At 31.3% G+C, this 24971-nt stretch overlaps 1 protein-coding gene across 1 annotated transcript in view; it reads right to left on the bottom strand.

The window, feature by feature from the left end:
* Positions 1-24971, bottom strand: part of LOC129003559 (BAI1-associated protein 3-like) — a 223564-nt gene that overhangs the window by 119673 nt on the left and 78920 nt on the right. Inside the window, exon 2 of the mRNA XM_054431856.1 lies at positions 19543-19572. The gene's annotated coding sequence lies outside the window, so the exon portion shown is untranslated. The remainder of the gene's footprint in view (positions 1-19542; positions 19573-24971) is intronic.

Below are 24971 nucleotides of genomic sequence, written 5' to 3' on the forward strand. Positions count from 1 at the left end.
GGGAGATGAATAATTTTTGCCAGTTATGCTAAGCAACTTATTTTGTAAGTAAAGAAGAATATACACATCATGTTGTCACAGTGGTAAAGTAAACCTACCAAAAGTCAGGTCAAATAAATACATGCAAGAAACGTTAACTGGTGATAACAGCTTTTAAGTCGGGAAACATTTGTAGAAAACTCTGAAAAATAAAGCCAGGTCCAAAAATGCTAAAATATTTTTAGAAGAAGCGTTTATTATTTCAAAGCACTAATAAATAGCGTGAGTATTTCAATTAGTTACATAAGCGTTTAGTCGGGTCTTTTAAACTCATCTAAAATTATGACTTTTATTACTGTATTTTTAAAATAACTTCTGTATAATACCCGTACTTGACAATTGCTCGATTTCGAGCAACAGGTACACTAGTATAACATTATTAGATTATTACTATAACATAACCGAGTATTTAACAGATTGTCTATATTGCTTTCTTAATCAGCTTGCTTAACATATTGAAAACCCACCACAACAAAGCTTAACTGTATGCATATATTCTACTAACAAAACACATACAACCAATTTTTCAATTTTTTTTTAAGTTTTATCCATAAATGATGATTAATCGTAATGTACTAACATTTATTTCATTTTCCCCTTGTTTATTTGCGCCATGAGAACAGGTATATTGTTTAAGTATTTTTTTTGTTAATTAGCAGATAAAAGACATCACGTTAACAAAAGTATCACTTAGTTTACGAAGTATGATTGATTATAAACTTATGTATCATAAACATAAACAAATTACGTCACTGTCCCAAAAGAAAATATGGGAACTGCCAAAAACTCTCAAACCAGCTGTTACGGTTGTTAGTATAAGATTCCAGTGATTTCATTTGGTCATGTTTACAATCCATACAGTTTATGTTATAATATCCGTGGTTTACTTCATAATTACCAAATTGAAGATACACAAAACCTAATCTGAAGAAGAATTAAAATTAAAAATTAACTGGTTAAAATGTTTAAACCTAAAGTATTACCAAACAATCAATGCAACAAATGTCATAAGTAAGGCGTGTGTGCAACATGAAGCTGTCCACGTACACGCAAATGAAATTTCACGCAAACGACTTTTTCGGACGAAATATTTATTCCACCGATATGAATATTTAAATGGAAGAATGCTGCGGAAATGCTGACAACGTTGATTCTGGATGTAACGACGGAAAACCAATTTCTCCCAACGTTCCCGCCATTGTACAGCTGTGGATAACTCACTGTGTGGCATTGATGTATTTCACTACACTGATAGCAATCTTTTATTTTATTTTACAATTGGATTTTCACCATTTTGAAACTAAGGGTGACAGAAATTAAATTCATTTAGGGCCAAGATTACTGTCACAGAAGAAAATTGTTTACAGTGATTATCTACGAAATTTTACAAAAAAATGCAAACGATTTACTAGTATTTTTCCTTTCATCATAGATGTTTACGATAAAGGTATTATTCTTTACTCCGAAACACAGTGTAATGCAAGTATATACGAAATTTTCACTGAAAGACTTGCCTATAAATCATAATTTGGGCAAAAGTATGGACCCCTATTAACTTTTTAATGGATTATATCTCAACCCATTACAGAATGGCAGCCGTTTTTTAACACCTTGATAGACCCCAGTTAAAAATATACATCAATATATCATATTCACGTGTTTATGTGTTGTTCAAGGAAAACTAAATTCAGTATTGCCGTATCAAGAAACTAAAAACGACTCTTTGGTCACTATCAAATTTTGTCCGGCCCCCAAAATGGGATAATTTGGGGGCAGCTCAAAATTTTTTAATACAAAGCTCCATTAAGTGACACCTCATTTTGAAGGCAATTACTTTGTAAGAATATCGTTAAAAACAAGAGGCTACTAACTCAACCCAATACAAAGTTTGGCAGTTTTTAGTTTTCACATTTAAAATTGTTGAGCTGCCCCATTATGCTTCATTTTGGGTCCTCATGGGAAATTGTAATACCAACTGAACAGTACATTATTTTTCTTATGAAGGGATAGGAATTTCTGGTACAACCTGATAAAATGTTAATATTGTGTGTATGTTTTAGCGGGGTCTCTGAGAAAGGAAAAATAAAAAATGCCTGCATTTAGTATTTGGTTTAGATAGGGACTTCTATTTCTCCCTGTTATTCTTTTAAACTAGGCCTAATAGCCTTCAAAATGAGTTGTCACTTGATGGGGCTTTATATTTAAAACTTTTGAGCTGCACCCAAAATACCCCAATTTGGGGCTTCGGGCGGAATTGTCAGAGCAACAGAAAAAGTATTTTTATTTCCTGTTACTGTAATACTGAGTGTATCTTTCCTGGTACACATAAAAAAATTAAAAAAAGGGATATAGATGTTTATTTTTACATGGGGTCTCTCAAAGTGATGAAAAATGAAACCGACCGCCATTCTGTGATGGGTTGAGACCTCTAGTTGACCTCTAGTTTTCACCAGATAGCTGGATTTTGTGGTTGTTTATTTACGATTGCTTCCTCTAAGCTCTTCACTGAGGGAATTACCTTGTAATATGTGAAACAAAAATTTAAACGATTTGTCATAATTTTTCCTTACCTAGTAGTGGCGAACTACCGGTTTAAAGTCACTTGGGGCACGTTTTCCCATAAGAAATAACATGGGATCATTTTTTGGCCACTAAAACCAAAAATCCTGATCTTTGCCTAAATATCCCTATATAATTGTCAAACCTTATTTCTTACTTATTCCCCATAAATATATTTGATATTAAGCTAAAAAAGCTATTTCTTACATTTATTGACCCTTACAAGTGTAAATGTAGAGTAGAGGCAATATGATGGTTTTAAGTCACTTTAGGCACGTTTTCCCCATAAGAATAACATGGTGAGCTTTTTTTGACCACTTTTTTTAAAATCCAGCTCTCGGCCTATACAAGCCTATATAAATGTTCAATACCATTGTATAACACTATTACTATTTCAAATCCATATCTATTCACATGTATATTCTCAAAATCATCAACTTGATAGTGCGAGGTTTGTACGCGAACTCGGGCGCGCTCCCGGCTCATGGCGCGCTCCTGACTTATGGTCAGGCTTCTCGCTCCCGACTCATGGTCGGTTTTCTCGTCTCTAGTGGTAGCTCTTGATTAAGCCTTGGGTGGGTGACCTCCCGTTGAAATAATTTCTAGTTAAATTGTTTAAAAGTTTTTTAATTTCTAGCTAAAAATTTTGAAAATTTCACAATTTTTGGTTAAAAATTTTTGAAATTTTCAAAAAGTCTATAAATAGAAGTGACATTCGGGTGATATTTCATTCTGGACCATGAGGCCCACCTGTCAACACTGCTCCGTGTCGCTCTCCACCAAAAGTAACCTGATTCGCCACTACAAGGTAATTCATCAAATGAAGGTGAAACTGTGCAAGGTTTGCAATTTAATCTGTGATAATAATGTGGCTCTAAAGTCGCATATATTACAAAGACACAAGAGTTGTAATTTTTGTAAAAGAAATGTTGTTGGACATTTTAAAAGACACGCCAATTCTTGCATGAAATGTCCATACACAATGATAAAATTTGTTGGTGAATCGATTAGAGCTGACCTTGAAAGTACTCTGAAGTCTTGTCCTCTGCCAATAAAATGGACTTTAGTTAGGAGAATCAAATTTATAAAATATTCAATGGATCAAAATGGAAAATTAGTTAATGAAAAAGAATGTATTGCAGATTTTAGAAGCCTTACTACCTTAACTATTGAGAAGAGAGATTTAAAGTCTCAAATTGAAAATGCACTTTTAAAGATTGATGCTTCTATACACAAATACCAAGCCCAAGGTAGTGGATGGATATATGACTATACTAAGTATTGGCAGTTGCACGTTTACAAGTATAAGCCCTTAACTCCAAAGTCATATATTCCCACACCAAAAACTATTCAATCGAAACATGCAGTTTTAAATATAAAAAATGCTGATAATAAATGCTTCCTTTGGTCAATTTTAGCAGCTTTACATCCAAGGAATTGTATCAATGAAAATGCTGAGAGGGTCTCTCATTATCTACCCCATGAAAGTCAGTTAAATATGACAAACATAAAATATCCCGTAAAAATATCTGATATAGATCAATTTGAAAGACAAAATAATATAAGTGTTAATGTATTTGGGGTTGAAGACCAGAAATTCATATATCCATTAAGAACAACCAAACCAAATAGTGATACTCATGTAGATCTATTGTTATTACAAGATGGTCGTAAATCACATTACTGTTTAATTTGTGATTTTGATAAGTTAATGTTCCACTCTACAAAAGATGACCATAAGAAGCATTTTTGCAAGTTGTGTTTACAACATTTTTACACTAATGATATATTAGAACGTCACATAACATATTGTAAAAATTTTGATGCCCAACGAGTGGAAATGTCTAAACAAGATACATTACAATTTAAAAATTATAAATATCAACTTAAAGCTCCATTTGTGATTTATGCAGATTTTGAATGCTTTATAAACTCTAACAATCATACTCCATCTGGATTTGCATTTGTTGTAGTAAAAGATTCTACAATTATTTCTGAAGAGTTATATAGTGGTGCAAATGTTATGGACATGTTTTTCAAAAGGTTATTTGAGACTTATGACTTCATTAAAAGTCAAATGGCGATATATATTCCTCTTGTAATGACTCCTGAACAAGAGGCATCTTTCCAAAACTCAACACATTGTCACATTTGTGAAAAGCCCCTATATTTTGATAGGGTGAGAGATCATTGTCATTCAAATGGCCACTACCGTGGAGCTGCCCACAATGATTGTAATTTAAACTATAAAGTAACAAAGAAAATCCCAATATTCTTCCATAACTTAAAAAATTATGATGGACATTTAATAATGCAACATTTGGGAAAGTTTAATAAACGTAAATTAAATTGTATAGCTAAAGATATGGAAAAATATATATCATTCTCTGTAGATGATTTAGTATTTTTAGATTCATACAACTTTCTGTCCCTTCCATTATATAAATTGGCTTCCAATTTAAACACATTTAGATTCATACAAAATCCACTACTACAACGTAAAGGTGTATATCCCTATGAATATATGACGGGACCAGATAAGTTTGCAGAGTCTCTACCTCCAAAAGAAGCATTTTACAGTACTCTTACTGAAGAACATATCTCTCCCAATGAATATGAACATGCTAAAAATGTATGGTTCCATTTTAATATAAATAATTTACAAGAATATCATGATTTATATCTTAAAACAGATGTATTGCTACTGGCTGATGTGTTTGAGACATTTAGAGACCTATGTTTAAAGGATTATAAACTCGACCCCGTACATATGTATTCACTTCCAGGACTTACATGGGAGGCCTGTCTTAGAATGACTGGTATAAAATTACAATTATTTCAAGATATTGACATGCATTTGTTCATAGAAAGTGCAATCAGAGGAGGAGTCAGTATGATTTCTACACGTTACGCTAAAGCCAATAATAGATATATGGGTGAACACTATGATCCCAATCAAAAGAGTGTGTATTTAATATATTTAGATTGTAACTCGCTATACTCCACAGCTATGTGCGAGCCACTGCCTGTGGACGAATTCCGTTGGACTAATGAGATAGACTACAAATATAATCAAAATGATGAGTTTGGATACATTTTAGAAGTTGATTTAAAATATGATAAAAGCTTACATGATTTACATAATGACTATCCATTAGCACCTGAGAAAATGAATGGCAAATTAATACCTAATTTAAATGACAAAACTAAATATATTTTACATTATAAAGCATTACAAAAATATGAGGAATTAGGTTTGGTTGTTACAAAATACCATAGAATTTTAAAATTTAGACAATCAAAATGGCTTGCACCCTATATTAATTTTAATATTGAAAAACGAAAATGGGCTAAAAATGATTTTGAAAAAGACTTTTACAAATTGCTAAATAATAGTCTCTTTGGTCGAACAATTATGAATCAACGAAAGTTTCGTGATATATATCTCAAGGATGAGTCACTATTAACAAAATATGTCACTAATCCAAGGTTTGACTGTAGCAAAAAGTTCGATAACAATTTACATGCTATACATTTAAATAAATTAGTTGTAAAGTTTAATAAGCCGATATATTTGGGAATGACCATTTTGGATATTAGTAAAGTAATAATGTATGATTTCCACTATAATTATATGTCAAAATTTAAGAATAAAAGATTTCTAATGACAGATACAGATTCATTAATGTATGCTATAGTTACAGAGGACTTTTACAAGGAAATAGAATGTGACTTACACTATTTTGATACCTCTGGATATAGTAAAGACCATTTCTTATACTCTGATAAAAATAAAAAAGTCACTGGCAAGTTTAAAGATGAATTAGGTGGTCATATTATGTATGAATATTGTGGTTTAAGACCAAAGTTATATTCTTACATTCCTCTAAAATGGTTATATGAAGAAGACAAGCAAGCTTTAGAGGTGAAGAAAGCTAAAGGAGCTGATGGTGCCACTGTTAAACATCTCCTCAGACATCAACATTATTTGAACTGTCTCGCAACTGGGCAAGATTACTATGAGAATGTGACAAGAATTAAATCTACAAATCATCATCTTCAAACCTTGACCATGAACAAGAAAGTACTATCCTTTGACGATGACAAGAGGTTTATTCTTGAAGATGGCATTAATACTCTTGCGCTTGGTCATTATAAAATTGATCAAACATGAATTGTATGTGTAGATATATAATAAATGCAAATGATAAAAAACTCCAGTTTTTTATTTATTTACCCTTACCATCCTCTTGATAGAATTGGTCAAACATAAATCTATATTTACCATTATTCTTTGACCTTTCTTTGTCTATTACAAAAAAGCCATATTTAGTTTTATCCCAACATTGATGACAGAGATTTTTAAATTGGTCAAATGAAAAGTCATTACCAACATGATTGTGATATACATGTTTTAAATTTAAATCATCTTGTTTGAATAATATTAGGAAATTTACATTATCACGTAAATGTTTGTGTACTTTGCTGTAAGATTGACACAAGTAAAAACAGTTAATATTTTTGTGTCGACCCATTGAGAAAAATTGTGTAATATTTGGACTATTTATGTCATCAAATACAACAACTGACTGTGATTTTACATCATTTGGTGTGATTTCACAGTCAGTAAACATGTGTAATTTCACTTCGTCACACAAATTAAATATTTCAATTATTTTTTTATATTTTTCTTGTTCTAAAGATTTAGATATTAAATATAAGTTTGTAAATTTTAATCCTTCCTTTCTTACAATTAAATTGTAAATTACAACCGTCTTCCCACTTCCACTTGGACCACAAATAACACATCGAATATTGGTAGGAAATAGACCCAACTTCTTTGGTATATTTTCCTTAGTATGTACTATTTTAAATTTATGTTTTTGTTGAATAAAAGACATTTTTTATATAATAAAAATGGTAAAAAATGATAAGAAAACATGTAAAAAGGGCAAAGGTTTATTCCTAAAGCCTTACAGGGGTCGAGGGTTATTGAATACTCTTATAAATAACCTTCCATTCCCACTTCACATACCATCATATCAGTACTGTGGACCTGGAACGAATATACGTGGGAATCTAGCCAAAAATGTACCTCCAAAAAATAAACTAGACTCTTATTGTAAAGAGCATGACATATTCTACATGAATAATCCCGATACCGCTGCTCGGAACAAAGCAGACATGAGATTAGCAGACTTAGCTTGGACTAGAGTTACGGCCAAGGACGCAAGTCTTGCTGAAAAAGCTGCTGCTTATGCCGTGACAAATTTGATGAAGGCAAAAGCAAAAATGGGAATGGGATTAAAATTTAATAAAAAAGATGGACAACTACCAGCTGTTAGAGGCCGCAAAAGACGTGCCTCACTTCAGGGGGGTGTACCTAAAAAACGAGCTAAAAAATCTAAAACCAAGAGTAAAAGAATGCGGAATAGTTAATTTAGATAGCTCATCTGGCACACATTGGACAGCATATCGTAAAAATAAAGATATTGTAATTTATTTTGACCCATTTGGAATCCAACCTCCAAAAGAAGTAATTAAATATTTTGAGGGATATAAAATCTTCTATACAACCGATCAAATACAAGATTTAAATAGTTCTATTTGTGGAATTTTATGTTTATCATTCATAAAAAATTTTTGTTTATAAAAATGGATTCATTTACTATAACATTTTCGGGTACAGAGCCAGAGCTTAAGTCAGTGTTCTTTCCTCCCATAGAATTAAATGATGATTATGTAATTGGATTAGTAGATTTTCAAAGTTATAATTCTATATTTAATGTTAAAAAACCTCTAAATACTTTAACATATTATAAAGTAGAGAAAAAAACATTACCAAAAGGAGATATCTCAGTTGATGATTTAAACCAGTTATTAGATGGTAAACTTAAAGTTATAATAGATAAAAATGGAGACGCATTAATTAATACTAAATCCAAACTTTTATTCAAAGGGCTTATTCCAAAATTAAATCAACTTAAAGGCAACAAATTAACCATTGGAGAAGGTGATGATGTTTTCTATTATGATCACAATGCTCCAGTTACAATAGAAATTTCTGAAGGAACATATGAGGTGGTTGAGCTTGCAAAGGAAATTCAAAAGCAAATCCCAGACTTTTTCCTTACAGCTAATAATAAAACTATGAAAGCGACATTACTTTCTAGCCATGTGTTTGATTTTACAAAACCATGTTTAGGGTCTGTCTTATTGGGATTTAAAGGTGTTTCTACTCCTGGTGTTCAGTTTGAATCTACAAATAAAATAAACATTAATAATGTAAATGTGATTAGAGTAAAATGTAATATTGCAAACGGGTCCTATTTAAATGGCAACAAATCACACACCATACATAGCTTTTATCCAGAAGCTCCTCCTGGCTACAAAATTATTGAAGTTCCAAGAAATATTATATATTTTCCTGTAAATAAGAGAAGTTTAGATGTTGTCAGTATTACATTTGCCGATCAACACGACAAGGCAATTGACTTTAACGGAGAAGAAACTACAATTACTTGTCATATAAAAAAGATATGAGAATTTATAAGAATTTATCTATAAGTGTACAAAATGCTAGGTTCCTAAAGTCAATAGGACTAAAGTTAAAATTTTCTATTAATAAAAATGGAAGATTTTCTAGACGTTACAGGGAAATCCCAATTCGACGATAGTGTGGTTAAAATTACAAATCACTCCTATGTTCCCCACAACACTTTGGCAATAAATAATTCTGATGAAATTCGAATATGTATTAATGATCAAGATTTGCTAACTCTCCCATGTAGGAGTTATCTGTATATTAAGGGAGAAATTGAAAATCATGATAAAGGTCATTTTATAAATAATGCATTTGCGTTCTTATTTGATGAAATTAGATACGAAGTTGCAGGTAAAGAAATAGACATTGTAAGAAACCCAGGAATTTCTAGTCTTATGAAAATATTGAGCTCTTACAATAAAACTACTAAATTGTCAAATGTAGCATTTGATTCTGACACGAATTTAAAAGAGTTCCATAAAGGTGGCAAGTTCAGTACTTGTTTGCCATTAGAGTTGTTAATGGGTGTATTCGAGGATTTTAATAAGGTTTTAGTAAATGTCAAACAAGAATTGGTGTTGAAAAGATCCAAAAATGATTTGAATTGTATATTAACAACCACTAGTGCTCCAGCCAGTGGCACTGCTGATACAATTCCCAAAATTACACTTAACTCTATTCAATGGGTCATGCCACATGTGATACCATCAGATGGGGAGAAGTTACAATTACAAAAGATGTTATTGCAAAATAAAAATTTGCAAATTGCATTTAGAAGTTTAGAGTTGCATGAACTTCCATCATATCCCAATACCACAAGACATACATGGTCAGTAAAGACTTCTTCAAGTTTAGAGAAGCCTAGGTATATTATATTTGGTTTCCAAACAGCTAGGGATAATAGTGCACGAAAAAGAACTGACGAATTTGATCACTGTAAATTAAAAAATCTCAAAGTATTTCTAAACTCTGAATATTATCCTTATAGTGATTTAAATCTTGACTTTGAAAATGGAGATGTCTCTAAAGCTTATGAGATGTTTATGAGGTTTAGAGAGACTTACTATAATACTATCCCAGATCCTATGATTAGTAGGGCTGAGTTTATGAAGAAATATCCACTAATTATAATAGACTGTTCTAGACAGAATGAAACAGTGAAGGAAGGAATTGTTGATATTAAATTAGAGATTGAAACTGCAGACAATGTGCCAGCAAATACATCTGCATATTGTTTGATAATACATGATAAAGTGTTTGAGTACAATCCTTTGTCAAATGAGATAAATAAAATGTAAATAAAAGATGAAAAACATTCAACAAGAATTGGTTGACTCTGCAAATGAAATACGAGAGAAATATAGAGCTTTAAAACGTGGCAAGTTTCTAGAGGCTGAAGAGAGGTTCCAAACATTCCAACCTTTACTAGAGCCATTACAAGAATTAAAGAAAATCACATCAGAGAGGCCTCAAATGGAGATACTCCCAATGACTCCATCTAGAATATCAATGATACCAAGATTACAACCATTACAACCATTACAGCAATCCACTCCACAGAAATTAGATTTTGGTCTTTTAGCATCAGACTATTTAGGAAATTACCTCAGTAAAAGTAGTATGACAGACACTACATATGGTATTAGACGAGAAGCAAATAAATTTTTTATTGGAAATAAGGAAGTTGATATTGCCAATGATGATGTCACAGTTGCAAATAAAACCTACAAGGGGACAAAAGGCTTGTGGCAGTTGTTAACTTTAAAAGAACCTGAGGATTATACTCAGGTTGATTTGCAAAATTATAAAGAGATTTTGGAAGCCACAAATGGACATTTAAAGAGTTACAAAGATGGTGCACCAATTTCAAGTAATAGACATACTAAATATCTTAATATAATTAAACCTCTTTTTAAATCTGTTGGTGAAGGTTTGAGACAAGTGACTGGTAATAAAATAGACTATATTTATTGGGATGATCCTAATGAGCTTGTAGATAGGTTAAGACTTCTTTGGCTAAGTCGCCAAGCCGGTAACTCAGGAGTGGATAATGAAATAGATTCCATTATTGAGGAATTAAGAGAAAGTGGAATTATTTATTAAATAAAAATATGTTTATAGATAAATTTTATCGTTTATATAATCCATATAATAAGCCTACAGAACCCAGGGCTAGTAATGAACCTACTTTAAATTTACAAGACGATAGTTGGAATTGTTTAAACCGTAAAATTGGTAATGTTAAAGATGGGGAGTTTGTAGATGATGTATCAACTTTGGGTCAGACATTAACTAGAAAAGGTGATGTATTTTTACAAGGTAAAACTAAATATGAGTTTTTAGAATCTAAGAATAAAAATTGGAATGCTAAAAAACAGAAAATTACTAATGTGGAAAAGGGTGAAAGTTTAGATGATGTGCCCACTTTACAACAGACTTTAATACGAACAGATGGTGGTACATTTGTACAAGACAATAAAAATTATGAATTTTTAGAATCAGAGAATGGTGTTTGGAATGCTAAGAAACGGAAAATTACTAATGTAGAAAAGGGTGAAAGTTTAAATGATGTGCCCACTTTACAACAGACTTTAATACGAAAAGAAGATGGTAAATTTGTACAAGACGATAATAATTATGAATTTTTAGAATCAGAGAATGGTGTTTGGAATGCTAAGAAACAGAAACTTAGCAATTTGATAGAAGGTACAGATAGTAAGGATGCTGTGAATGTTTCACAAGTTCCAAAAATGGAAGCAGGCTATTGGGATTTTAATAATAAAAGGTTAGTACGTGTTAAACCTGCCGTTGATGACACTGACTGTGTTACAAAAGAACAGACTATAACTTTTGATAAAAAAGAAAAATGTTGGGATGCCAAAAAACAATATATAAGAAATCTGCCAATGGGGGAATATTTAGATGATATTTGTTTAATGTCACAAGCTATGTATTATGATGGATCAAAATTTGTATATGCAGGAAGAAAATTTAATTTGATGGAATACAATCCTGATTTATTAGTTGCCGACCCTACATCTTTGAGCGGATTTAAGTATATAGATAATAGACCATATATACCAGAAAACTATGTATTTAAAAGAATGGAAGATAATCTATTGATTGGGGCTAATGGTAATATATTTACAGTACAAGGAAAGAGTGATGTTATAAAAAATGAATGAAATTGCATACGAACTTCATAAGCCTGCAAGAAAGAATTTCATTAGAAGGTCTTTTAAAGTAATAGGTATAAACGAAACTGTACAAATAGATTTAATTGATATGCAAAACTATGCTAGAGAAAATTCTGGCAATAAATATATTTTAACTTTAATAGATATATTTTCTAAAAAAGCTTATGCTGCTCCGCTAAAGAATAAGACGGGTTTGGTGGTTACAGAAGCCATTAAAACCATTCTACCAAAGGGGGTTAAAAACATTCAATCTGACAATGGAAAAGAATTTTTTAATCAATATTTTAGCAAACTAATGAAACAATTAAATATTAATCACTATCACACATTTTCTACAACTAAGGCTGCAATTGTGGAGAGGTTTCAGAGAACTTTAAAGAATTGGTTATATAGGGAATTTAGTGCTCAGGGAAGTTATAAATGGTTGGATTTACTTCCAAAGTTAATTCGAAAATATAATAATAAGGTGCATAGATCTATAGGAATGAAGCCTAACCAAGTGAATATTAAGAACAGTAAATATGTGCATGAGAGGTTGACTTCTAAAGTAGTGCAAGTTAAAAAGCCAAGATATAAGGTAGGTGATAGCGTAAGGATTTCCAAGTATAAACATGTGTTTAGTAAAGGTTATACTCCGAATTGGACAGGTGAGCTATTTACAATAGCAGAAGTTAAGAATACAAAGCCTGTGACTTATATCTTGAAAGATGAAAATGGTAATATAATCAGGGGAGGCTTCTATACAGAGGAATTGTTAAAGACCAAATATAAAGACATGTATTTGATAGAAAAGGTTATTAGGAGAAATGGTGATTTATTATATGTCAAATGGCTTGGGTTCCCAAGTAGCCAGAATTCATGGATTTCCACTAAGGATGTCCAAGGGAGCACGCCATGAGCCGGGAGCGCGCACGAGTTCGCGTGCAAACCTCGCACTATCAAGTTGATGATTTTGAGAATATACATGTGAATAGATATGGATTTGAAATGGTAATGGAGTTGTACAGTGGTATTGAACATTTATATAGGCTTGTATAGGCCGAGAGCTGGATTTTAAAAAAAGTGGTCAAAAAAAGCTCACCATGTTATTCTTATGGGGAAAACGTGCCTAAAGTGACTTAAAACCATCATATTGCCTCTACTCTACATTTACACTTGTAAGGGTCAATAAATGTAAAAAATAGCTTTTTTAGCTTAATATCGAATATATTTATGGGGAATAAGTAAGAAATAAGGTTTGACAATTATATTGGGATATTTAGGTAAAGATCAGGATTTTTGGTTTTAGTGGCCAAAAAATGATCCCATGTTATTTCTTATGGGAAAACGTGCCCCAAGTGACTTTAAACCGGTAGTTCGCCACTACTTTACCTAACAAAAATAAATAGTTTTCCCATAAATATACATTATAATCTACATGCAATACCTGACTAAAGACGCACCGTTGCTGATGTTTCCTTGCCCACAGTTAGTCAAGCACTGCCCAAAGGCAAGCAGGGACGTCATACAATATCAAGTAACGAGTGAAGAAGAAGTCTATTTACATAGAAAGTACAAGACTTTGTTACGAAGCGGAAATTTGAGCACTGATTAACTCGGGGCAAACAGTTGAGTCTTTTTCATTTAGAACTTAATAAAGTTCCAAAGATACGCATCACAAAGGGGTACTACTTTTCGTTTAACTTTATGTCAAATTTGACAAAGAGTTGAGCGTACAATTAACTTTCAGACACTGAAGTAAACTTTCCATATGGAACAGTTGCAGCCATTAACAATTACGTTTTTGAATCAATCACTGACAGAGCTACTGTCCACAATTATAATTCTCCTAAGATTTTGTGACTGAAGTTTATTTGAAATAAAGATGTTTTAGTTTACAATGGCCTGTTATTTTAATTTTGCTTGGTTAAAAAACTGGCATTTTAGAAATAAAGTTGTGATCAACATCGATGAAGTTAGTCGGTAGCTCAAATTATTTCTACGTTTGTTTTATTTTTAAATATCTAAAGAATGTCTACTATATGTCTACTTTCAACTGTCTGGTGGTAAGAATATGTGTTCAGCGTAATAGAAATATGTTAGATCAGCAAACTCACCAATCTTCATTGTTCATTTACAAATATTTTATTCTAAAGTATTATTCTTCAAAAATATGAACAAACCAATTTTTTATAAGCTGCTGTGGACGTCATAGAGGATATCGGGACGTGTCGCGTCAATTCATGATACCTAGGATAAACTTCAAAACAAGGAAAATAACAGGTAAGCTGTTGAATTGTGTGTACCAAAGCATTTTCGGCATTTACATCGTCCACACATTTATAAGTGAACATTTTTTAGTGCTTCCTACTCAAATTAGCATGAGTTCGAATGCCAGAATGGTTTGGTTATTGTATTACTTACTAGGCTGATAATCTGACCGATCTTGTAAAATAGCTTCCTATAGGAGATAAGGAGCTCCTATTGCTTTTTAGGACCTCGATGGGTGAAAAATCTGTTTTATTAAAATATGAATGTCTTACTCAGTCAATCTTTGTCTAAAAAAACACCTTGCATGATGAACTTTGGTTATTTTTTCGTACATCTAACCCTCCCAAAAATAATACAAAAAATATCAATAACGATTTTTTTCACTAGAGCATGTATTCCATATAAATTGTAAATTTTCTAATTTTATCTCAAATAGGTAACATGCTGTAGTTTTATATAGTAGTGTTTCTCATATCGTATGCCTTATTTCCATGGCAAGCAGCCAATTGACAAACAAACTTTGTGAACAATGAATTATTGGTATGGTTTGTAAGTATTTACCCTAAAAGCAATCTTCTTTTTATTTAAAGCAGCGAAAAAGCTTGTGTAGCCTAAAAGGGTATCACATTTTATGGAGTGTAAAAAAACAATTAATTCAATGTTTAATATTCAAACGTAATTTCTCTAACTGTATTTAATCTGATTCTAAAATTCCATTTCCATTTCTATGATGCAGTACTGAAGTAAGCATTTGAGAATATAAACTTTTAATAATGAACATGAGCATAATCCTAAGTCATACATATTCAACTTCAAGCTTAGAGCTAATGCTAAATATTCAAAAGCTCATGTAAATAGGGAGATTCTTCGTCTTTACTGTCAAAATCCGCTTCAATCAATAATGAAGGTAATTAATTAGAATCCTTCCGAATCGTTTGAAAGAACTTATTTACCTTATCAAATACATAACGTAATAAGTGGGGATAATTTTGTCAAGTTTTTAGAATGCAAAGTAAGAAAGACTACCACAACGTGATCGATGGTGGTCTTAACTTATATTTATCGCCATTTCCCGACAGCGACAAAGTTCGGGGTTTAATAGTGCATAATACTTTACTGTCTTCAACATTTATTTATGTTCCAGACGTTTTATAGGCGGTTCGAAAATACTTTAAGAAATACGAAGGTATTGAATGTTTTAACATGTTGTTTTGGAGATATTTCAAGTTTAAATTGTGGAAAACAGTGTTTAATTTTAAGCTAGAAAGGATTGAAAATGAAAAAAATGTCCGCAAGAAAGATGTTTTTTTTTCACATGCATAATTTTTATATTTTTGGTCCTAGGACGCTAGGCACGAGCCCGGAATTGTTTTTCACATTACTTCAGGCTACATCTAGGGGTTACGGCACATCACATAGATATAATCCATTGGTGATTTGGTAGGATCTGAACCCGGGACCTCTGGAACCGAAGTCCCGTACAACCACTAGACCTGCTCCTTCCCACTTTCTCACATGCATGGTGCATAATTATTTACCGGTAAATATTTTTGTAAATCTTGTAGAACATATAAAAATATTTTTATTTCTTAAAGAATTCATGGCAGTATTTTGTTGAGGGTTGTTTATGGCAATTATAAAATATATTATCTCAACTAAAAAGTGTTTTATTATAAAAATAAGAGTAACAAAGCACTGCGCTAGACATTACAATTAATATATACATATTTCAGAACCTAAAATTACAACAAAATGAAATTGAAGTATGAGAAACAATTTTCCAGTTCTGCTCGAGCAAATTAGCTTAATAACTGGAAAACATGCTCTGGAACAGCAGCGCGGTGGCGCTTGGAAAACATGAATGTTTATAATGTAACTTAACAAGCACTTGGAAATGTTTCTTTGTAATTAAATATACTGAAAGATGTGTAAAAATAAATGAGCGTGTGCATGCGATGTAAACATAAAAATACAAACAGACACTTAATTTCTTTCTCTTAAAACTTACGTAATGTTTTGGCACAATTTATTAAACCCCGACATTGAAAATATGCCATTGACGTAAATATGATTTTGCCCATCTCCCCCCAGTACAAAAAACTATCTTCAGAATGAGGTGTGTTTGTAATTCTAATACAATCTAAAAATACGTTATCCTACTTCTTTTTTTTATTACTCTACAGAGGATTACCTATATATTTTTGTTTAGATATTGTAATATAAGAGTGTGATAAGAACTTCTAATACCTTTGTCCTGTAAGAATTTAAGGAATGGTACTAATTTGTTTTTTTCTAGTGTACATTTAGTAAAATATGTTACTTTTGAACAATATTTCCTAATAATATAATTACGATTCATGTTTTCAAATCCTACTATTATTTTGATCCCAAAAGTTCAATTTTCAACAGTTACTGTCTAATAATCAGTTGGTGAATTTAATTAAGACTTCCCGTGGAGCTTATCAAGTCCACAGGACAGGATGTAATCTATGTGCAGGTCTTGGACACAAATGACAATGACGACACCATCTCAAGGGAAATTAGCCCATCTAGGCTGCTGATTAGACGAGGGTTGCTTACACACAAAACATTCATTACCTCCTAAACGCATCGTATTTTAGTTTTACGTAATAGATTAGCTTTAAATCTTCATTTTAACATGCTGGCGGTGCATCTATGAATGTTAGGGTATTATTGTCTCCATGCAGAGGTGTCGCAAAAAAATATTTGGCGGGGGGGGGGGACTTTGACATTCCCTAATACGGATTCCTCAACTATGTTACTCGGAATCCCAACTTACTATATTACTCAAATTTACCAACTATATTACTCAAATTTCCCGACTATGTCACACGGATTTCCCAACTATATTACTCAAATTTCCCAACTATATTACTCGAATTTCTCGACTATATCACACGGATTTCTCAACTATATTACCAAGATTTTCCAACTAATTAATATTAAGTTTTAACAGTAAGTATACATATTTGACACAAATGACTAAAAATTGAAGGTTCATCACACATTATTGAGTTATGACTGTCAACACTGAACACTGTGCTGACTAAAATGTTAAGTTTACAGCATCTTAAGATTATTTTTCCAAATAAAATTTCAGTGGATACGACTCTGCCCAGTAATAAATTGCCCTTAGCCCTTAGAACCCTTAGACACTTTTTTTACTTTAATTATTTATGTTTACAGGTAGACGTCTGCTTGGTTTGAAAATAAATCGTTATCTTCGACAGTTTAAAATTTTCAACTCACAGCTTAGAATACCTGAAAATTCCCAACTTTTACACTTTTCATAGATTATTGTAATGTTGGCTCCCCCTACCCGTCCCTCTTGGGTGACGTCCATCTCTCAACATGTAAGCCTTTTATTCTAGCATGTGCGAAGAGTATATACTTACTTGTGTACATTTTCAGTTGAATTTTATCAACTCATAATCAATATTTATTTAGCTGCAACCAAAAGGTTTGTGTTGTGTTGTGTGAACCAATAATTTCTATAAATATTAAACAAGAGTAGCTCATTTTATTCATACGTGGAAACATGTTAAATCCAACAAAACTTGAACATACTTTCGTATGTTAAAGTTAGATGCAGTTGCTTTGTTCTCTTAGCCCCAAAACATATACAGTACTTTATAATTAAACTGAAACAGCGAATAAAAATGTATGTTTTTCCACGTACACGAAAATACTCAACACTTAAGTGTTAGTTTAAATTTATTTACAACCTTCTAATCATTCGTTTATGCCCATAACCTTTTCCCTTGTACGGTATATGGTTGAGTGTCTTAATTAAATCCAATTTATCATTATATTGTAAGTTTATTAAGACTATTAACACCTACGCTAATGCTAGTCGAGCTAAATAATAGACTGGACAAACTGTACTCGCTGGTTAGTCTATGATATAAGCTAAATATGGAAACTCTTATCTTGTTAACGAATTGTGTAAGTGTTTTTAGTTCAATACTTGACAGGTAACCAACCTACGCTTTATCTTATGACAAAATATTTTCAAATTTGTAAAATCCTAAAACTGAAACAAGGGAGAAAAGTCACGTCCGAGAAAATATTAACGGCCAACTATCTCTTCGTAAGTGGGTTGTAACTCTGTCTTTGCTATAAAGAGAGAATAACGTGGACCTATTTAACAGTGAATGGAGTGTATCTAGCATATTCTAGCATGTGTGTATTGTGTTTGTAACACATGGCTCCGATGTATGTTGATATGTACTATAATTGATTTCCTGGAATGAAAAAAATATGTTAAGTAACTTTTAACTTTAACTCTCTTTTATATTTCTTGAAAGTAAAAATTAGATACAAATTGAAACCTTTCTGTGAGGTTTTACTTGAAGCCAAGGCGAGAGTCTAAATACTTCGATTTCATGGGTACACTTCACAATTTGAAATATCGTATAAGGTGATATTTCCCGTTAATTAAATATTTAGTATTTGACATCTATTTTAGAGCTATGAATGGATAGACAATAGGCAATGAAGGGAGTTTTAACATTTTAAAATTTCGAATTTTACTGTTGAACTGTGTTACTCAATTTAAAAGTTTTGTTAAAAAGAAGTGAAATAGTTGTAACGGTGGAAAAGAAAGGTAATTTTTAATTAGACAGTTGTCACTGACAGAAATAACAGCTTTGTGATTTCGCTGAAGCACACTTTGACAGTTCCCTGTAATGTGATAAACATTTGTAAAAGAGTCATTTAATTGACACTGTTTTCCTGAGAATATCGTATACTCTTTTGTTAGTAATATTTGTGTAAAGGAAAATTATTTGTATTGATATATTTGATGATTTATACGTAGTTTTTAAGCAAATAGTTACGATAAATGTGTTATTAAAAGTAAATTTTCATCTATCATTGAACTAAAATGTAACTTTTACAGCTAATAGTTAACGGATAAATGTTTATACTTACAAACAAACGCAGGTTCTAAGTCATGAATATCTGAAACAAATATAAAAATATCTTTATTCTTCATTCATATGTTAAAAATATAAGTGTTTATAACAGGACGCTTAAGGCTAAATATTCAATGTCAAAGTTTTTTAATGTGCTTCTGTAAAATAAAGAGCTATAAGCACCCTTTGTATTGTTTAGCCTATGAATGTGAGGAATTCAAGCGCAATGAGCTCTGGGTTTTCCCTCACCTTCCCATCATCAGACATTACCCAGCTGTTAACCACATTGCTTAGCCCTCTTGTTTCCCTCCGGTTTTTTTTTTTTCAAACTAGTTGAGTCCAAAAGACTGAAACATTATAAAATTATGACGGAATGTGTTTATTACGATGTTACGATGAAAATGTTTTGTTGAAAATTTATTGTTATGTTATATTGTATATTAGGCTTGGCTCATATTTTTTGTGTGTATCTTTTCAAAATTTAATAACTATTTAAATAAACCAAAACGTCAATGAACGTTTATTTTCACACCGCATTCATATACTTTAAAATATTTCTATTATAAATGTAAATAGGACCGTAAGAGCAAAGACACATTACCTGCAATGAAAAAAGGAGCCAATGACGCTAGAATTTAAGAAACCTTATCTTTCGTAACGTAAAACGTTTGAGTTATTTAGAAGACAATGGCAAGGAACAGGTGGCAGATTCAGGTTTATTGGCTAACCCCTCCCAGCAATTCTTTATCGTTTTTCCTGTCGAACTTGCAGCTTTATTAACTTAGGGCTTCTTTTATTTCACGGGATGCAATATGTATTTTAATTAACACTTAAATTCATTATTTATAAAGTAAAATCAAAGGAAAAAGCATTAAGGTTATAGGTTTTATTTGTATTGCAAATATTTTTAAATGTCATTGTCATTAATGGTACAGACAAAAAATAAAAATTAAGATTTCGTTCAATATATTTAAACGTCATTGTCATTACCTTTTGTGTATTTAATAAAAATAATAAAAATGAAGTTTTTGAAATAGTGAATAACTATCTACAACAGAGCGATCAACTATTATTTCGACTATTTTACCTCATTTAATAGGGATTTACAACTCGAAGCAAGAGATTAAACTTGCCAATTTGATGTCTATTAGGTTACAAGGTGTGCACTAAGTTAGTTTTAAGTTCAGTTTCTTATTTTAAAGTATGTACAGTAATTAGTAGTAGTAAACTTACGGTCTCAATATCATGATGAGGTACTTAGAAAAAAAAAGTTGAGTATAATTTAGTTTCAAAATACGTGTTAACAATTTATCTATTCAGTACAATAACTTCCTATTTTAAAATAATTGTACTTAATGTGACTGACGATACACTAACAAACAAATTATTTCCTTTTCAATCACTTTTTATTTAGTCTTATTAAGTTTTATATCTTGAACCAACATCAAGCTACTATAGTTGTTTTTCCACAGTTTAAGACATATTAGACAGTGTAGACTTATTATTTTTTAAACTATTGGAATTTAGTAAAAAAAATACATCATGAAAATAACGTATTTCTAATTATCAAGGGATAATTTAAAACCAAATAAATGTAAAGCATTGATTGAAGAGTTCATCAAGCACCTATCCCTATTTTAAGTTAAGTTTTTGTGTAAAAAAAATGTTTTGAATCTATTTTGTAAGCGTAAGTCAATAGAACGTATACAATCATTTGTTTATGTAATCTTTAAACAATGAAACGTCTTAAAAACTACATGAAAAATACGATCAATTTTCAAAACCTTTGTTATATATTAATTAATTTCATTTATCAGAAGAAATAGTCTCCTAACCATATTAAGTTCACTCATTGGGGTTAAATATTCTCTGATTATGTAAGACCAAACAACTTGTTTCTCTAGAGGGAGAATAACTTATTACACAGTGAGGAACACTGATCATAATCACTCCCTTGACTGTATTTCGCTATTTTATTCATATATACGACAAATTTGGGTAATTTAACTGAAACTGTAATCATGTAACTGAATTTTATAATTTATTTTACTTTCATTAGATTCTATAAGCACTTTTTACGCAATAACCAAACATGACATTTCATAATAACACGTTTAAAAGTTGAAATATAGGCATATTCGACCAGAGCAATTTTCATATTTATGGTTTTCATGAAAAGAAATATTACAATGACAATTGAATTGTTATAACAGTGAACTATTAGCTTTAAACTTGGGAATTATTGTATGAAAACTAAAAAAACTATACTAAATTGAACTATTACTATGATTGAATCAAATATTTTCAAATTCATCAACATTTTAGTCACGTGCACTTCTCGTAAAGACTTGTCATCAACTGTAGATCCACATTACAAAGAACCAGGATCAAGATGACGCGGGCATGCTTTGACTACAAATTACTCTTATAAAACTGCAGCTGTGGTATTTTGTTTTCATTCCTTAAGAGTCATTCGAGCGTAAACGTTCTAACTTATAAAACAATTAAAAAACTACAAAGACAATTAATTTCTAATAGAACTTAGCACTAGATATTTTAAGTACAATCACTCTGATACTTGAAAAATATTTTGAGATGGTAGATAACTCTTCAGCGGCTGTTTGAAATTGATAAAAATTAACATTGCTCTTATGGTTGGCAAACGCAAGATAGCCGTTAGCTACCATGGTCTCCCTTGGAAAATAATTCAAAACTACAAAGACGATTTCTAATCCCACAGTGTCCTAGATTTTTAAATTATAACCACTTTGGTGTTTGAATAAATGTTTTTGTAAGGTAAATAACTATTTATCAGCTGTTTACAATTATTAACCAAGATAACCGCTTGCCTCAAAGGTCTCTTAAAATTGTTTACACAGAGTTCCCCATTAGTAAGTACAAATAATTTGAGAAGATGTTTAATGGGTAAAAAAATTAAAATCAATAATATTTTTCCCCTACGCCTTTTTAGCATGGTAGCCTATCCACAAATTCGTTATTTTGGATTTCAAATGTATATATTACTGAAACTATGTAATATAACTTTGTGAAATGTGTTGTGCTATTTAAGAAGCAATACACTATTTCCAAGAAAACAGTCATAAAATGTAGTCTTTTATAAGATAAATAATTAGAAAGAACTGATTTTATAGGAAAACTTCAATGAGATCTTTATTTAGAATTTTTAGGAGTACCCTTACACGTTGGCCTTGTTTCACCTAGCCTGTACACCTACTAATTGTAATTTTTCAGCCTTTTATCATTCGATCTTCTTAACTTTATGTAATTTCATATGAAATCTTTAATGTTAAATACAAATGTTTAATCTTTTTTCTTAAAATCAGACCCATCCACGACTGCAATTTTATAAAACGGCTAAAATCTGTTTAATCTTGTTCTAAAAACTATATCGCCGAATAATGTTCGGTCAAGGAAGTATTTGTAAACACTGTTTCGTGTTTGGCAAAAATAAAGAATAATATTAACATTGTTCATAATAAAAACATTGCAAAAACGTATTTTTGTATGGAAAAGAAATAAACATTTGTATAAGGTATGTTGTAGTGTGTATAGACAACAACTATAATGCAGGATTTGTATATGTATGAAGAAAACCCAACCCTCTTTTATTCTCAGTTTCCGTTTAATCATAAAGTTCGTTTTTAGACGCAAAGAGAACAAGGCAGCCCAATACAGCCCCAACATATGAGTTTGTGCTTCAGTTTCATTGTGATGAGTCTATATTTCTATACATGAATAAGATATGCTTTAATGAAGCTTCAGATTTAAAAATAAATTTATTAGTACGACTATTTTATACGTAGATTCGACATTTTGATACAAACCGCATACATTTTGATTATGTTTTGATACTGAGAAGATAATTTACACTAGCTGAACGATTGTTTGTTCGTTTACCATTGTTACATATTTTAAAATAGATTTTTATTATTTTAGTTTTTCATTTAAATGGACCTAAATCTTAATAAGATTCCCTAAATGACATGTGTGTGCCAATTTGGTCCGATTTCGATAAAATGTGGTACCTGCGTTAATTCGAACGAGTTATCGAACCAGCGTATTCGTACCACGGAAACGGGGTTTCATGGGGTAAAAATTAATATTTCTCCTCCAAACACCCCCCAACTAATTGGGGTTTTTGGGTCTTTTGGGTGTCAATTATCAATTATCAATTATCAATTATTTAAGATGGGGACGCCACTATGTGCGTATTTTAACCCAAATATGAGTGAAGGATGAGTGTAGGATGAGTGGCGCGATCTTGTAGTCTTGTTAGTGACTAAGGCCGACATGTTCCTTAGACACAGCTGTTAATTAATAGCCCATACAGCTAATGGCAACTATTGACGTGTTCTTTTTTGGGTTCACCCTCTAAACATTAAATTTCCCAATTTTTCTATAAACCATTTTAAACACCTTAAAACATATAATTTAGTAAATTGATTTTTTTATGGTTGTTGGTTACGGAGAAAATACAAAAAATTTTCAATTTAAAACTTTTATGTTATTTTGATGGAGAATAAGTAAACGGTTGTATTTTGCTTGTTTATGGATATATTTTGATCAAACTAGCCAAATATATTTATTTTACACTAAGCTATTGTTCTTTTACTAAAAACACTTTTACTAAAAAGTTTATTACCCTCCCTGAAGCAAAAATATCCTAGGTACTCGTTAAACCTAATGTTATTGAAATGTTTAATTGTAAATCAAATCAGGCAAATATAAATTCGCTTAGTCCGCAGGTTCGCAGCGGCGGGGGTATGTACATTACTAACCTTAGATTTTTACAAAAGGTGCTGGAAAATTCAGGTGATTTTAATTGCATTTTATCCAAAACAAATGTATTGTGAAAACTTGGAATCTGGATGAGTGAGAGAACAATTTACATTACAAAGAAATCTGGAAAACAATTTGTGTAAAGCCGCACGTCAAGCCAACGCTAAGTGAAAAATTCGTTCTAGCTTTTAACTTTCGTGGAAAACATTTCTCATAAAATATGATTGGAAAGCTGAAACCAGAAGTAATGTTGTTGAAAACATGTAAATTCCGTCAGTTTAAAATATAATAATTGCTTCCTTTAACATGGGTTAGAAATTGTTACGCCAATGTTGTATTGAATTTAAAAAAGAGGCCTAATTTGATACTATTTTGCTGTCGGGGATTAGTAAAAATATCATTTAAATGAAAAATAAATTGTATATTTACTATGGTTTTGAGTACTCATAAACTTTTAACATTGTTTTCAATGACCTCCTGATTCTACCTCCTCTTCCAGTTTTTCGAATACTATTGGCACCTCTTAACAATAAATATACACCAAAAACTTATTTTTTTATTTCTTCAGACCAGCTTGGAGGCTGGATACATCTAAAATTCATCCAAAGTTTAGTACCCTGAATAGTATCAAGGTTCATTTACTTT

Source organism: Macrosteles quadrilineatus, unplaced genomic scaffold, assembly GCF_028750875.1.
Source record: "Macrosteles quadrilineatus isolate MER2022 unplaced genomic scaffold, UCM_ALF_1.0 Scaffold_9__3_contigs__length_116548681, whole genome shotgun sequence".
Taxonomy (NCBI): Eukaryota; Metazoa; Arthropoda; class Insecta; order Hemiptera; family Cicadellidae; genus Macrosteles; species Macrosteles quadrilineatus.